This window comes from Lithobates pipiens, unplaced genomic scaffold, assembly GCF_037356315.1.
Source record: "Lithobates pipiens isolate NorthernLeopardFrog02 unplaced genomic scaffold, aLitPip1_a1.2 Scaffold_28, whole genome shotgun sequence".
In the NCBI taxonomy this organism is placed as follows: domain Eukaryota; kingdom Metazoa; phylum Chordata; class Amphibia; order Anura; family Ranidae; genus Lithobates; species Lithobates pipiens.
The window spans coordinates 173977522-173992881 of record NW_027507789.1 but is presented as its reverse complement, the minus strand read 5'-3'; the positions used below and the strand labels follow the sequence as shown (position 1 = coordinate 173992881).

The 15360-nt window shown below is 42.8% G+C and overlaps 1 protein-coding gene across 2 annotated transcripts in view; it reads right to left on the bottom strand.

Moving 5' to 3' along the window:
* The window catches only part of LOC143935833 (NXPE family member 1-like), a 164203-nt gene extending 156276 nt beyond the window's left edge, over positions 1 to 7927 (bottom strand). For both annotated transcript variants that reach the window (XM_077459949.1, XM_077459950.1), the window contains exon 1: positions 7478 to 7927. The gene's annotated coding sequence lies outside the window, so the exon portion shown is untranslated. The remainder of the gene's footprint in view (positions 1 to 7477) is intronic.
* Between the last annotated feature and the right edge of the window lie 7433 nt (positions 7928 to 15360).

Here is a 15360-nt window from a genome sequence, read left to right as displayed (position 1 = left end):
CGCGAGGGGGTGGCCATGAATGAATGGCCGTCCCCTCGTCCGGGATCGCTCCCGTACGAATACCGACCGCCGCAGGCACCGGGCGGGGGCCCGATCGGGCCCCCGACCCGCGGGAGGCAAGGGACGTACATGTATGTCCTTATGCCTGCCCGTGCCATTGTACCGACGTACATCGGCGTGCGGCGGTCGGCAACTGGTTAATAGTTTGTTATAAAATTTTGCAAACGGGTAATTTTTCTCCTTCATTGAAGTGCGCTGATTAGGCGGCACTGATAGGCTGCATTGGTGGGCACTGATGGGCTGCATTGGTGGGCACTGATGGGCTGCATTGGTGGGCACTGATAGGCTGCACTGGTGGGCACTGATAGGCATAGTTAAGGCGGCACTAATAGGCACAGATAAGGCGGCACCGATGGGCACAGATAAGGCGGCACTGATGGGCAAAGATGGGCACAGATAAGATGGCACGGATGGGTGGCACGGATAAGTGGCACGGATGGGTGGCACGGATGGGCACTGATAGGTACCACAGATAGATGGGACTGATGGGCACTGATAGGTGGCACTGATAGGTGGCTCTGATAGGTGGCACTGCTGGGCATTGATGGGCGGCACTGCTGGGCACTGATGGGCGGCACTGGGGTGCAGCACCTTTGAGGCAGATTTTGGGTGGCACTGTGGGTGGCACTGCTGGGTGGCACTGTGGGTGGCACTGTGGGCACTGCTGGGTGGCACTGTGGGCACTGCTGGGTGGCACTGTGGGCACTATGGGCACTGCTGGGTGGCACTGACAGGGGGGCACTTACTTTATTTCAGGATGGCACTGCGGGTGGCAGGTGGGCACTGGCAGGGGGCAGGTGTCCGCTGGAATTGCTGGCCGTGATCGGGACTGATGTCCCGAACACGGCCGCCGGCGATCGGCTTTTTTTTTTTCTCCTCGCGCTGTCAGCGCGAGGAGGAATACTAGCCGATTACCAGCTCCGTTTTATCACATGATCAGCTGTCATTGGCTGACAGCTGATCACGTGATAAGGGGTCGGGATCGACCCCTTACACGGATCGGTGATCAGGCGAGTCTCACGGACTCGCCGATCACAGAGCGCGCCGCGCGCGCCCCTCAGGGGGCGCGCAGGCCGCTCGTAACCGGGACGACGTCAATAGACGTAGTCCCGGCAATCTAGGTCCGCGCTAATGCCGTCATTCGGCAATAGCGCGGTACCCAAGTGGTTAATGTCTAAACCGCTGGCAACAAAAGTGAGTACACCCCTAAGAGCAAATGTCCAAATTGGGCCCAAAGTGTCAATATTTTGTGTGGCCGCCATTATTTTCCAGCACTGCCTTAACCCTCTTGGGCATGGAGTTCACCAGAGCTTCACGGGTTGGCACTGGAGTCATCTTCTACTCCTCCATGATGACATCACAGAGCTGGTGGATGTTAGAGACCTTGCGCTCCTCCACCTTCTGTTTGAGGATGCCCCACAGATGCTCAATAGGGTTAAGGTCTAGAGACATGCTTGGCCAGTCCATCACCTTAACCCTCAACTTCTTTCCAACGCAGTGGTCATCTTGGAGGTGTGTTTGGGGTCGTTATCATGTTAAAATATTGCCCTGCAGCCCAGTCTCCAAAGGGAGGTGGATCATGCTTAGCTTCAGTATAACACAGTACATGTTGGCATTCGTGGTTCCTGCAATGCACTGTAGCTCCCCAGAGCACTCATTCAGCTCCAGACCATGACACTCCCACCACCATGCTTGATTGTAGGCAAGACATACTTGTCTTTGTACTCCTCACCTGGTTGCCGCCACACATGTTTGATACCATCTGAACCAAATACAGTATCTTGCAAAAGTGAGTACACCCCTCACATTTTTGTAAATACTTTATTATATCTTTTCATGTGACAACACTGAAGAAATGACACTTTGCTACAGAGTAAAGTAGTGAGTGTAAGGCTTGTATAACAGTGTAAATTTGTTGTCCCCTCAAAATAACTCAACACACAGCCATTAATGTCTAAATCGCTGGTAACAAAAGTGAGTACACCCCTAAGTAAAAATGTCTAAATTGGGCGAAATTTGCCATTTTCCCTATTCGGTCTAGGCTATATAATGGCCTAGGCTATAAGAAGATTACCAAGACCCTGAAACTGAGCTGCAGCATTGTGGCCAAGACCATAAAGCAGGACAGGATCCACTCAGAACAGGCCTTTACCACAGTCAACCAAAGAAGTTGAGTGCACATGCTCAGCGTCATAAGCAGAAGTTGTCTTTGGGAAATAGACTTATGAGCACTGCCAGCATTGCTGCCGAGGTTGAAGGGGTCAACCTGTCAATGCTCAGACCATGCACTGCACACTGCATCAAATTGGTCTGCATGGCTGTCATCCCAGAAAGAAGCCTATTCTAAAGATGATGCACAAGGAACCCCTCAGTTTGCTGAAGACAAGCAGACTAAGGACATGGATTACTGGACCCATGTCCTGTGGTCTGATGAGGCCAAAATAAACTTACAGTATCTTACAAAAGTGAGTACACCCCTCACATTTTTGTAATAATTTTATTATATCTTTTCATGTGATAACACTGAAGAAATTACACTTTGCTACAATGTAAAGTAGTGAGTGTACAGTTTGTATAACAGTGTAAATTTGCTTTCCCCTCAACATAACTCAACACACAACCATTAATATCTAAACCGCTGGCAACAAAAGTGAGTACACCCCTAAGTGAAAATGTCCAAACTGGGCCCAATTAGCCATTTTCTCTCCCTGGTGTCATGTGACTCATTAGTGTTACAAAGTATCAGGTGTGAATGGGGAGCAGGTGTGTTAAATTTGGTGTTATTGCTCTCACCCTCTCATACTGGTCACTGGAAGTTCAACATCTCTGAGGATCTGAAAAAAATAATTGTTGTTCTACATAAAGATGGCTTAGGCTAAAAGCTGATTGCCAAGACCCTGAAACTGAGCTACAGCATAGTGGCCAAGACCATACAGTGGTTTTCCAGGACAGGTCCCACACAGAATAGGCCTCACCATGGTCGACCAAAGAAGTTGAGTGCACGTGCTCAGAATCATATCCAGAGGTTGTCTTTGGGAAATCGATGTATGAGAGCTGTCAGCATTGCTGCAGAGGTTGAAGGGGTGGGAGGTCAGCCTGCTAGTGCTCAGACCATATGCCGCACACTGCATCAAATTGGTCTGCATGGCTGTCATCCCAGAAGGAAGCCTCTTCTAAAGATGATGCACAAAAAATCCAGCAAACAATTTGTTAAAGACAAGCAGACTAAGGACGTGGATCACTGGAACTATGTCCTGTGGTCTGATGAGACCAAGATACACTTCTTTGGTTCAGATGGTGTCAAGCGTGTGTGGTGGCAACCAGGTGAGGAGTACAAAGATAAGTGTGTCTTGCCTACAGTCAAGCATGGTGGTGGGAGTGTCATGGTCTGGGACTGCATGAGTGCTGCTGGCACTGGGGAGCTCCAGTTCTTTGAGGGAACCATGAATGCCAACATGTACTATGACATACTGAAGCAGAGCATGATCCCTTCCCTTTGGAGACTGGGCCGCAGGGCAATATTTTAACATGATAAAGACCCCAAACACACCTCCAAGACAACCACTGTCTTGCTAAAGAAGCTGAGGGTAAAGGTGATGGACTGGCCAAGCATGTCTCCAGATATAAACCCTATTGAGCATCTGTGAGGCATCCTCAAACGGAAGGTGGTGGAGCACAAGGTCTCTAACATACACCAGCTCTGTGATGTCATCATGGAGGGGTGGAAAAGGACTCCAGTGGCAACCTGTGAAGCTCTGGTAAACTCCATGCCCAAGAGGGTTAAGGCAGTGCTGGAAAATAATGGCGGCCACACAAAATATTGACACTTTGGGCCCAATTTGGACATTTGCACTTAGGGGTGTACTCACTTTTGTTGCCAGTGGTTTTGACATTAATCGCTGTGTGTTGAGTTATTGTGAGGGGATTTACACTGTTATACAAGCTGTACACTCACTACTTTACATTGTAGCAAAGTGTCATTTCTTCAGTCTTGTCACATGAAAATATATAATACAATTATTATTTTTGTAAAATTATTACAAAAATGTGAGGGGTGTACTAACTTTTGTGAGATACTGTATATCTGTCTATCTATCTATCTATCTATCTATCTATCTATCTATCTATCTATCTATGTATATATATATATATATATATATATATATATATATATATATATATATATATATATATATATATATATATATATATATGTGTATGTAGATAGATAGATAGATAGATAGATAGATAGATTTATCTATCTCTCTGTCTCTCGCTCTCTCTCTAGATATAAATATAGATATTAATATTAATTTTAAGACTGACTGTGTGGCCATTTAGGAAAAACTTCTGTCTTCCTAATTCTATTTGTGGAGCGAAACTGTGAAACACTTTCAATGTGGAGCTCGAGAAATGTCTAATCATAAACCAGTTTAAAAAGAGGTCTTAATAGATGATTTATACAAGGTACAAGAATGAAGGTGTTTGAACTATTATTGTGTGTTTATTGTTTGTTTATTAATATTGTTATTGATTTGATTTGATTATTTCTATTTGTTCTGCCTGTGTATGTGCATATATGTATGCATATATGTGTAGGATTGTGTCGCTAGATTATTGGTAATTGGTATATTATATTTGAATTATCAATTATTTTATTAATTTATAGCGATGGGACTCTGAATAATTTATTATTATTATGGAGAAGGGGTAGGATTAACCACTTGCTTACTGGGCACTTAAACACCCTTCTTCCCAGACCAATTTTCAGCTTTCGGTGCTCTCACACTTTGAATGACAATTACTCAGTCATGCAACACTGTACCCAAATGAATTTTTTGTCCTTTTATTTCCCACAAATAGAGCTTTCTTTTGGTGGTATTTGATCACCTCTGGGGTTTTTATTTTTTGCGCTATAAATGAAAAAAGACAGAAAATTTTGAAAAAAAACGCATATTTCTTTGTTTCTGTGACAGAATTATGCAAATGATTAATTTTTCTTCATAAATTTTGGCCACAATTTATACTGCTACATATCTTTGGTAAAAATAACCCAAATTAGTGGATATTATTTGGTCTTTGTGAAACTTAGAGTCTACAAGCTGTGGTGCGAATCGCACAAAATTGATCACATCTGATGTACTGGTGGACTATCTCGTTTCTTGTGACCCGAACAGGCCAGGAGAGTACAAATACCCCCCAAATGACCCCTTTTTGGAAAGTAGACATTCCAAGGTATTTAGTAAGAGGCATGGTGAGCTTTTTGATGTTGTCATTTTTTTCCCACAATTCTTTGCAAAATTAAGATTTTTCATTATTTTTTTCTCCACAAATTTGTCATTGTAATAGGTTATTTCTCTCACATGGCATGTGTATACCACAAATTACACACCCCAAAAAATTCTGCTACTCCTCCTGAGTATTACAATACCACATGTGTGGGACTTTTTCACAGCCTGGCCACATAGAGAGGCCCAACATGCAGGTAGCACCATCATGTGTTCTAGGAACATAAATTACACATATAACTTGTTGACTATTTATTACACTTTTGAAGCACCAGGACAATGACACGTGACACTGATGACAGATGGCACTGATACGTGGCAATGATGACACTTATACGTGGCACTGATGACACGTGGCACTGATGACAGATGGCACTAATATGTGGCACTGATGACAGATGGCACTAATATGTGGCACTGATGACACTTGGCACTTATACGTGGCACTGATGACACGTGGCACTAATACGTGGCACTGAAGACACGTGGCACTAATACGTGGCACCGATGACAGATGGCACTAATACGTGGCACTAATACGTGCCACCGATGACACGTGACACTGATGACAGATGGCACTGATAAGTGGCATTGATGACACGTGACACTGACAACAGATGGCACGTGACACTGACAGGTGGCACTGATGACAAATGGCACTGATACGTGGCACTGATGACAGATGGCACTAATACGTGGCACTGATGACAGATGGCACTATGTGGCACTGATGACACGTGGCACTGATGACAGATGGCACTTATACGTGGCACTGATGACAGATGGCACTGGTGACAAATGGCACTGACAACGGGTGGCATTGGGGGCAGGTGGCACTGGGGGCAGGTAGCACTGGGGTGGATGGCACTGGGGGCAGGTAGCACTGGGGTGGATGGCACTGGGGGTGGATGGCACTGGGGGCGGATGGCACTGGGGCGGATGGCACTGGGGAAGGATGGCACTGGGGCAGGATGGATGGCACTGCTGGGGGAGGATGGATGGCACTGCTGGGGGAGGATGGATGGCACTGCTGGGGGAGGATTGCACTTTTTTTTCCTTTTTTTTTTTTTCCACAAAGCTAAGCAGAACGGCTGCCGCTGCAGCCGTTCATCTCTCCCCTCTCACTCTCTGTGTGAGGAGGGAGAGCGGCGCTGAGAGATGATCTCATATGTTTACATATGAGATCATCTCCCATTGGACACGCCGATCACGCTGTAAACGGCCGCTGTGATTGGCCGTTTACAGCGATCTGTGTTTGCCTGTCACCGGGGGACACGGCGAACACAGAACTTCCGCGGTGTGCGCCTGCGGCGGCGCGCATTGCGGAAGTAAACAATAGGACGTCCAAGGATGGCCACCCGGACGAACGCGCCTGCTCTACGGCCGTCATTCGGCTATAGGGCGGGCGCGAGGTGGTTAAATACGTTTTTACTTCTTCCCACTCCTGTTTGGATATGTAAACAAAATAATTTTTTCTAGGTTTTTTTTTTCTGTCTAGTTGCTTTGCGATTGTCTACTACTGAATAATTATTTATTTTAGTTTTATGATTTTTTTTACATGTTTTAAACTAACAAATACGAACTAACAAAAAAATATCTATCATATAATATATGATTTAAAAAAAAAGAGAGAGAGAGAGAGAGATTATATAATATATGATTTTAAAAAATCTGTCTGTCTGTCTGTCTGTCCATCCATCCATCCATCCATCTATCTATCATATAATATATGATAAAAAAAAAATATATATATATATATATATATATATATATAAAAATAATCTGTCTATCTATCAAATAATATGTGATAAGAAAATGTTTTTATATATATATATATATATATATATATATATATATATATATATATATATATACACACTATATTGCCAAAAGCATTGGGATGCCTGCCTTTGTATGCATGTGAACTTTATGGGCACCCCAGTCTTAGTCCGTAGGGTTCAATATTGAGTTGGCCCAGAGTTGAAGCTGTTATAGCTGCAAAGGGTAGGCCAACTCGATGCCATTAAAGTTTATGTGCGTGTTAAGTCAGGTGTCCCAATACTTTTGGTAATATAGTGTGCATATATTTATAATATATCAGTGCGATGTACCAGGCTCGGATCTCTTACCTTGTGCTGACAGATTTGGATGAAGTTCTCTCTATGGAGGCTGTGCAATGCTAACAACTTTGAAGATTACTTATTTATAGAAGACTTCAGGGAGGAGTTCCACAGCTCGCAATTTTAAACAGTTTCTTGCACTAAAGTAACTGTACACGGCTCCCATATATTTCAACTTCCTCTGCAGAGTTCTGAATATTTTCTGTGTTCTGTGTTTTTGTTCATGATAAGCAGTTGGAACTCTTTATCTTTGTTTGTAGACTTGTTGCAATATTATGAAAAGAAAAGCTACTTCAGTCAAAACAGATATATATTTGTAGGTGTATGGTGGAAACTGAAGCTCCTTCTTTAGGGGCAAAGTTAGAATTGTGTCCTTTCGATCTCCCCTTCTTGAATGCATCACCAAATTCTACAGCATAACATACAAAAGTGAAAGCACATATATATTGTATATCCACCCTTTCAAAGTTCTTGTTTTTCAATTGTGCTGAGGATTCTTTTTTTCTTTTCTTTTTTTTTATTCAATTCCTTTTTTTTAATTTAAGTTAAGAAGTAGACAACCACAAAATATACAATTATTTCCCAAAACATATTAATACAAAAAAATCCCCTTGTATGTACCCTCCTTCTTCCCTTTTAGGCACTTATACACACAATACCAACAACAGATAACAGATTAATACAAATCACGCCAAAAAAGAGGGGAAATAGAACACCCCTAACATCACAAAAAAATTGTGAACAGTCTACACGCTGATTCATAAAGGTTCTATTAATGTGTCAACCCAAGAGAATGGCTTTAAGATCTTCTCAAAATGGTATAAAACTCCGACCAAATTGAACAAGATCTCCCCGAACATCTCTTCCAAATGCTGGCGTTGCTCGCAGGATACAGGCTCCATGCTACACATATGGTGGTCCTGCCCCAAACTCCAACCCTTCTGGCAAACTGTACACCGACTGACTTCCAAGATCACGACTTACCAGTTAGATTACACTCCTGGGCAAATGTTATTACATCACTCTTCGATCCCCTTTAATCATTATCATCGTTCATTAGCTCTCCACCTAATCAATGCGGCCAAGATGTGTATTCCCACATTTTGGAACTCCACGAAAGTACCAACAATTGCGGATTGGTTCAACCGCATTTCTAGAATTGCGGAAATGGAAGATCTCATACACCAAGCTAAAGACACAGCGTCTAAATTCACGAAGATATGGTCCTGCTGGAACCACTTTAAGTTATCTGATGAATATAAACTTCTACTTTCACAATGAGAGAATGCATCCCCAGCTTTCGATAGCTTAGGGTAATTGCGGTATAGCCCCCCCTACCACCCTCAGGCTGGCTCTGAGGGCAGCTGTCATCCCTTAGCAGTGATACCACATCTGACGTGTACGTGTGTAAGCAGGGCATTTACTTCCTAGTCTGGGTACCCCCTTTGTTTGTATGCATCACTCTTGGATCTCTCCATGTCCCTTCTCTTCCCGCTCCCCTCCATCTTCCCTGTTTTGTTGTTGGTTGTTTTTTCTTTTTTTTTTCTCTTTCGTCTTTGTTTTAGTTTTTCTGCTGTGTAGCTATATGTGTATTCTCGGGTAGCAATCACAGGGGGGTCGCTAGGGGTCCGTGACCGCACCCCCACACCTCTCCCGGCATAGTAATACGGCATAATTGCTACCAATTAAATCCCCAAGCTCCTGGGTATTAAAGTTTCCAGTCACCTTTATGCTTGACTCATGATGACCCATTGTTAAGTTTGTTACGCATGCCTTAGCACGTACTTTTCCTGTTTTGTTTTGTTCTATCAACACGTATTGTTCAAATTTTCTTTGTGTCGGTTCTTGATCTAGAGGAGATTTTAGGTACACGGGGCAGTTTGTTCATGACCCCTGTCTCCTCTAAAGGTATTTGCCTTAACTTGTAGACATGTGTTTTGTTTCCTTTAATGTTCCTTGATTATTAATCGACTGTGACATCACTGTGATATACTGCTCTGATGTGCTGAACTGTAAGTTTTATGCAACTTTTACAATAAAACTTTTCTTGGAAAAAAAAAAAAAAATTGTGAACAGCCACTTCTTCCATTAATCCCTCCCCCCCCCTCCGCCCCCCTTCCCCCGCCCACCCCCCCCCCTCCCCTTATTCCCACTTTCTACCTTCCATTCTCCATTCCTCATCCCTTCCACTACAAAACATACTTCTATCCCCTTTCACATCAGTTTTTCCATATCCTTTCATATTTTCTATAATTACCCCTTTTCCTATATATATATATATATTCCTCTTTCTTTATCGTGTCTTTAACTATTTCCATCCATTCTTTTACTGTAGGTGCTTCTTTCCTTTGCCATTTGTGAGCGATCAACTTTCTCCCTTGAAGCATAATATGTGATAAGAAAATGTTTTTATATATATATATATATATATATATATATATATATATATATATATATATATATATATATATATATATATATATACACACTAGAGCGACAAGACCGCTCTATTTCCTTAATTTTCTGATGGAATCTGCATATTTATGTAAGTTCGTCTTACATTCGTACTTGTAGATCTATCTGGAATGAAGCCCATCTGGTCTAAATGTACCAATTTGGCAATTATTTTATTTACTCTTGTTGCTAATACTTTTGCCAAGATTTTTACATCTGAGCACAGTAGTGATATAGGCCTGTATGACAGTGTCTCCAGCTGATTTTTCCCTTCTTTTGCCAGAACCACTATTGTGGCCTTGGTCATTGATAACGGTAACTTCCCATCTTCAAAGGCTCCATTGAACACCCATAAGAGGTTAGGTAATAATATTTCCCCAAATTTTTTATAAATCTTTATTTGCAATCTGTCCGGTTCCGGAGCTTTCTGATTTGCCATTTCTGCTGTTACTTTTTGCAACTCCTCTAGTGTCAGTGGAGCCTCCAATCCTTCCCTGTCTTCCTCCGTTAATTTGGGTACTGTTATTTTCCCAAAAAATTCCCATATTTCTCCTTCTACATTGGAATTTGAGACTTTATATAATTCCTCATAATATGTTTTGAATTCCTTCGCTATCTCAGAGGTTGATTTCCTTATAATACCTTCCCTGTTCAGGATCACCGGTATGATAGGAGATGGGCTATTTACCTTAGCTACCCTGTTTCCCCTAAAATAAGACCTAGTGTGATTATCTGTGATAGCTGCAATAAAAGCCCTACCCCCCAAATAAGCCCTAGTTAAAGTCCTTGTAGGTCTTCTTTTCAGGGTAGGGCTTATTTTTGAGGAAACAGGGTAGGGCTTATTTGGGTGGTAGGGCTTATATTGCAGCCAACACCGACAATCAGGCTAGGTCTTATTTTAGGGGAAACAGGGTATTAATGATAAGATTCTCCCCACCTGTTCCCCCTTTCCAAAGAAGGTCTGCCTCTGAAATAGCCTTTTCTTCTCCTCTTTCTCCCATATCAGTCTCTTATATTCTACTTGATTCTCCACCCACTCCCTATAACTGTCTACCGATGGTGCCCTGAAGTACCTTTCTTCTGCCCACCTTACGCTCTCTTTCGTTGCTGTTTCTTTGGCTATTGACTGTTTCTTAACCTGAGATATTTTTTTGATCAATACCCCCTAAGAAATGCTTTAAAGTATCCCACATTATTCCCAATGATGTGGATCCTACATTTATACTTAAAAATTCCTTCAAACTAACTATCACCTCCTCCACATTCTCCATTAACTCTAACCAGAAAGGATTGACCTTCCACTCCTTTCTACTACAACTTCTCCCCATTTTTATTGAAAGAGTTACCGGTGAGTGGTCTGAAATTCCCCTCGGTTCATACTCCACCTTTTCCATTATCTCCAATGCCTCTTCATTACATAGCACCAGATCAATCCTAGACAAGGAAGAGTGCGTCCTGGAGTGACAAGAATACTGTTTTGCCATAGGATTCCATCTCCTTCATATATCCACAAACCCTGTTTCCTCGCAAAATTGGAATAATGGCCCTCTGGGTCCCTCCCTTCTAACTACCTTTTGTGGGAACCTATCTATGTTTTGATCCATTGTCATGTTAAAGTCCCCTGCCACTATGACTGGGACCCCTGGCTTATCCATAATAAACCTCATAATAATATTTCTGCATTAAATGGCGGAGGAATATACACATTAGCAATCACACATACTTTATCTTCCATCCCACAAAAAAGAAAAACATATCTTCCCTTATCATCTACCATGCTTTGTCTGCAGGATAGACCTATTCCAGGATCTATCAAGATACTCACCCCTCTTGAATATTCCGTGCATCATCTTTGTGTTCTATAGTGTTTTCTCCCCCCTTCTGTTTTCCTGTGCTTCCTATCTAATGTATTTAATGATTTAACCTTCTGTGTATCCTCCAAACCTTTACCGTGCATTCCTTTACCTCCACTTATCCTTACACCCCCCTCCTCCACCTTCCTCTCACTTTCATACTTCCACTCACCCTCCCTTTTATCCCTACATTCACACCCCCCTTTTTTTTTACCCTTCTCCCCCCCCCCACCCCACTTGGGGCTCATCTAGGGGGCCTCCAAAGTGACTGTTTTTTTCCTCCCAGGGTGATATATCATTCCCACCTGCCCTCCCTCCCCTCCCACTCCCATTACTTCATAAACATATCTATTTCTCACTTGTGGCGAGGAGAATAGAAGAAAAAAAAAGGGGAAGGGGTAAGGAGAAAACATACACAAAACCCCTATCATAGTCCCTTCTTTTAGCCAGGGTTTCTTAAGAAGGAGAGGAAAAAAAAAAAAAAAAAAGTCTTCCTTTTTTTCCTTCCTTCTTCCTTCTTCCCCTCCTCCCCCTCCCAATTAATTAAGGGGGAAGAAGGGAACAACCCCCTTCAGTCAAATCCACAGTCTATGTCCAGTTTCAGCTTGCTTCCTGTCTTCTTCATATCTCCTCCCCCTGTTGAATCTGATATTCATTTTTATCCAACCATGATGACACTTCTGCTGGGTTATTAAAGAACCCGGTTTCCCCCAGTGCTATTACTCTCAAAAGTGTCGGATAAAGTAATGCATAATTCATTTTTAGATGTTGCAGTCTTCGTTTACATTCTATAAATTTAGCTCTCTGTCTTTGCAACTCGGAGGGAAAATCCGGATATAATGAAATCTTTACACCTTTATATTCTAAATGACTCAGTTCTCTTGCTTTCTGAAGGATGACTGTCTTATCCCTATAACACAGGAGTTTGATAATTAGAGGTCTTGGCTGTTTTTTTCCGGCCGTAATCCTAAAGGGAATTCTATGTGCCCTTTCAATCGCAAAAAACCTCGATAATGTCTCTCCACCAAATGTATCTTTTATCCATGTTTCCATAAACTCTATGGGATTACTTCACTTTTCTCAGGGAGGCCTAGTACCCTTATATTTTTCCTGCGTATCCTATTTTCCATATTGTCCATTTTATCCATGCACATATTCAATTGTTCCCTCATTACATGCATCCCCTGTTTCAACGGGTATAAATCATCCTCCGCCTGACTGACTCTCCCCTCAAGAACTGTAGTATGAGTAGAAACTTCTTGTATATCACTTTTCAAATATAGCACATCTTCCCTTATCTGCTTTAATTAATCTGATAAATCATTTAAAGATAACTTGCAGATGTTAATCGCAGATAAAATGTCTTTTAAGGATGGCTCTCTTTCTATTGCAATGAAACATGCCTCTGCACCCTTGTTTAGTTTTTGTCCACTATCCTTTTCTGTGGGTGTCCTTATCACTGGCTCCTGTGCCTCCGCTATTTCTCTTATTGCTGCTGTAGTGGCTATTGGTGCTACTGTTTTTATTGTTTTGATTGCAGATTTCCCTGGTATTTCTGTCGCCAGACCCTGGCTTTTCCTCCCCATCATTTGTACTACAGTTGTGGCCTGCTGCTGCCCTTCTCCCATTGAGCAAATTTGTTTGGTGTTTGATTTGGTGTGTGAGCGTACCGCTCTAATTTGGAAGCGGCTGCAGCAGCAGTCTGCCCTGATACCTGGCCTGTCTTCTCCTTGGAGCTTCGCAGCATCTGAGTTCCATTTTGTGTAGCTGCCTCCTCTGCCCCCCTTTCCCTGGTCATACCTGGAATCTGATGTCCTCTTTAGCCAGGGGGGTGCAGCTCTATCCCGCCGCTACCGCCTTTCTCTCTCTCACCAGGCTGCTCGTTCGGTGTTTGGTGGTTCCCTGCGGGAGAGCTGCAGGAGGCTTCAGCACTCTCCTCCACCGTCTCTCTGCTGCTTGGCTCTCCACCGAAAAGGCCATTTCACGTTATCACGGCGTCACGGCTTCTCTGCGTCTCCTTGCCCTTCCTTCCTCCTCCTCCTCCTCCTCCTCACCGCATCAGACGCTGGAGCGGGTGGGAGGCCTGGGCACACCTCGACCTCTCACCCCGGCATCCAGTCACGCCCCCCTGGGACCAGCTGGTTGTGCCGAGGATTCATCTACGCACTGTTAGAAACAGTGCTAGGAGATCTAAACCCAACCAATAAGATCTCATATAAGCTTTAATTTGTTGTTTCAGAAGTTGTGTTCAAAATGTTTACATTTGCAGCTTTCATTGAAAAGAATCTGGTGATCCTGCCATGAAGATCCAATTTTCAGCTATATCTGCTATGAGGTGACAGCTTTCACATAGCTGTGCTTCTGCATTTTTACATGGCTATGTGGAAACTACAAGTGGATATTCCAATACATATTGATTGTACACCCAGGGGCATGGCCTTTTCTGTCTGTTTGCTGCACATTGCACATGCTCATACTGGCTCCTCTTATATTGACTATGGCTGGTTGCATAGATAACTGTGGCTACCATGTGTAAGTGCATGTGTGATAGCATGCAGTTGCATACAGCTCTTGACACTCTGCATGCTCTTAGACACGGTGTACTGTGCATTCATGGTAACTACCCTAGGCCTAGGCTAACTTGGCGAAGGGAGTCTTTGAATTAATAATAGTTAGTGGCCCTTTATGGTGTTCTTCTGCTGGCCCATAAGCAACGTTGGTGCACTTACCAACAGTCTTGATGAATTAGCATTAGCATGTGGGTGCTATATAATAAGTATCCTGCTTCCAATAACTCAGTCCCTGCAATCAGTGTCTGAATGGTGGGCAGAGAGTCCCTGCAGTGTGGCTGTAGACTCCCACTGTAGGAAATTGTTATAAAATTTTGAAATTTTTCTCCTTCATGGATGTGCACTGATGGGCACTGATAGGCTTCACTGATGGGCACTGGTAGGCTGCACTGATAGGCATTCATAAGGTGGCACTAATGGCAATGATAGGTGGCACTAATGAGGCAGCACTGGTAGGCACTGATAGGTGGCACTGATGTACACTTATAGGTGGTACTGAGAGGTGGTACTGATGGGTGACATAATACCACAAACAGATATTCAAGCACTATATAGTTGACAATAAATAAGAATAATAAGTGAAAAAATATGTACACATGTATATAAAAAACTCACCTGCAGCTGAGAGGAACACCAGGCAGAACTAACAAACACAAAAATCCTTAATGTGTAGCACTGGGGGATGTCAGTCTATGCAGCCAAAACTGTGTGCTATTGAATAAGCTGGCTGTTACTTGTAGTCCCACAGAGATGGACAGATGACTCCAGAGGATTGTTGTCACCAGAGTATGTGTAATGCCATGTACACACGAGCGGAATGTCTGAAATAAAAAGTCAGACAGAAGATTTTCATCGTATATTCCGATTGTGTGTATGCTTCATCTGACTTTTTTCCAAAAATTTAAATTTCGTATAGAATTAATTTGCATTAAATAGAAAAGATTAGAATAAAATAGAAAAGAATAGAAATGAATAGCATAGAAAAACAATAGACCAGCATAGAAAAAATATAATA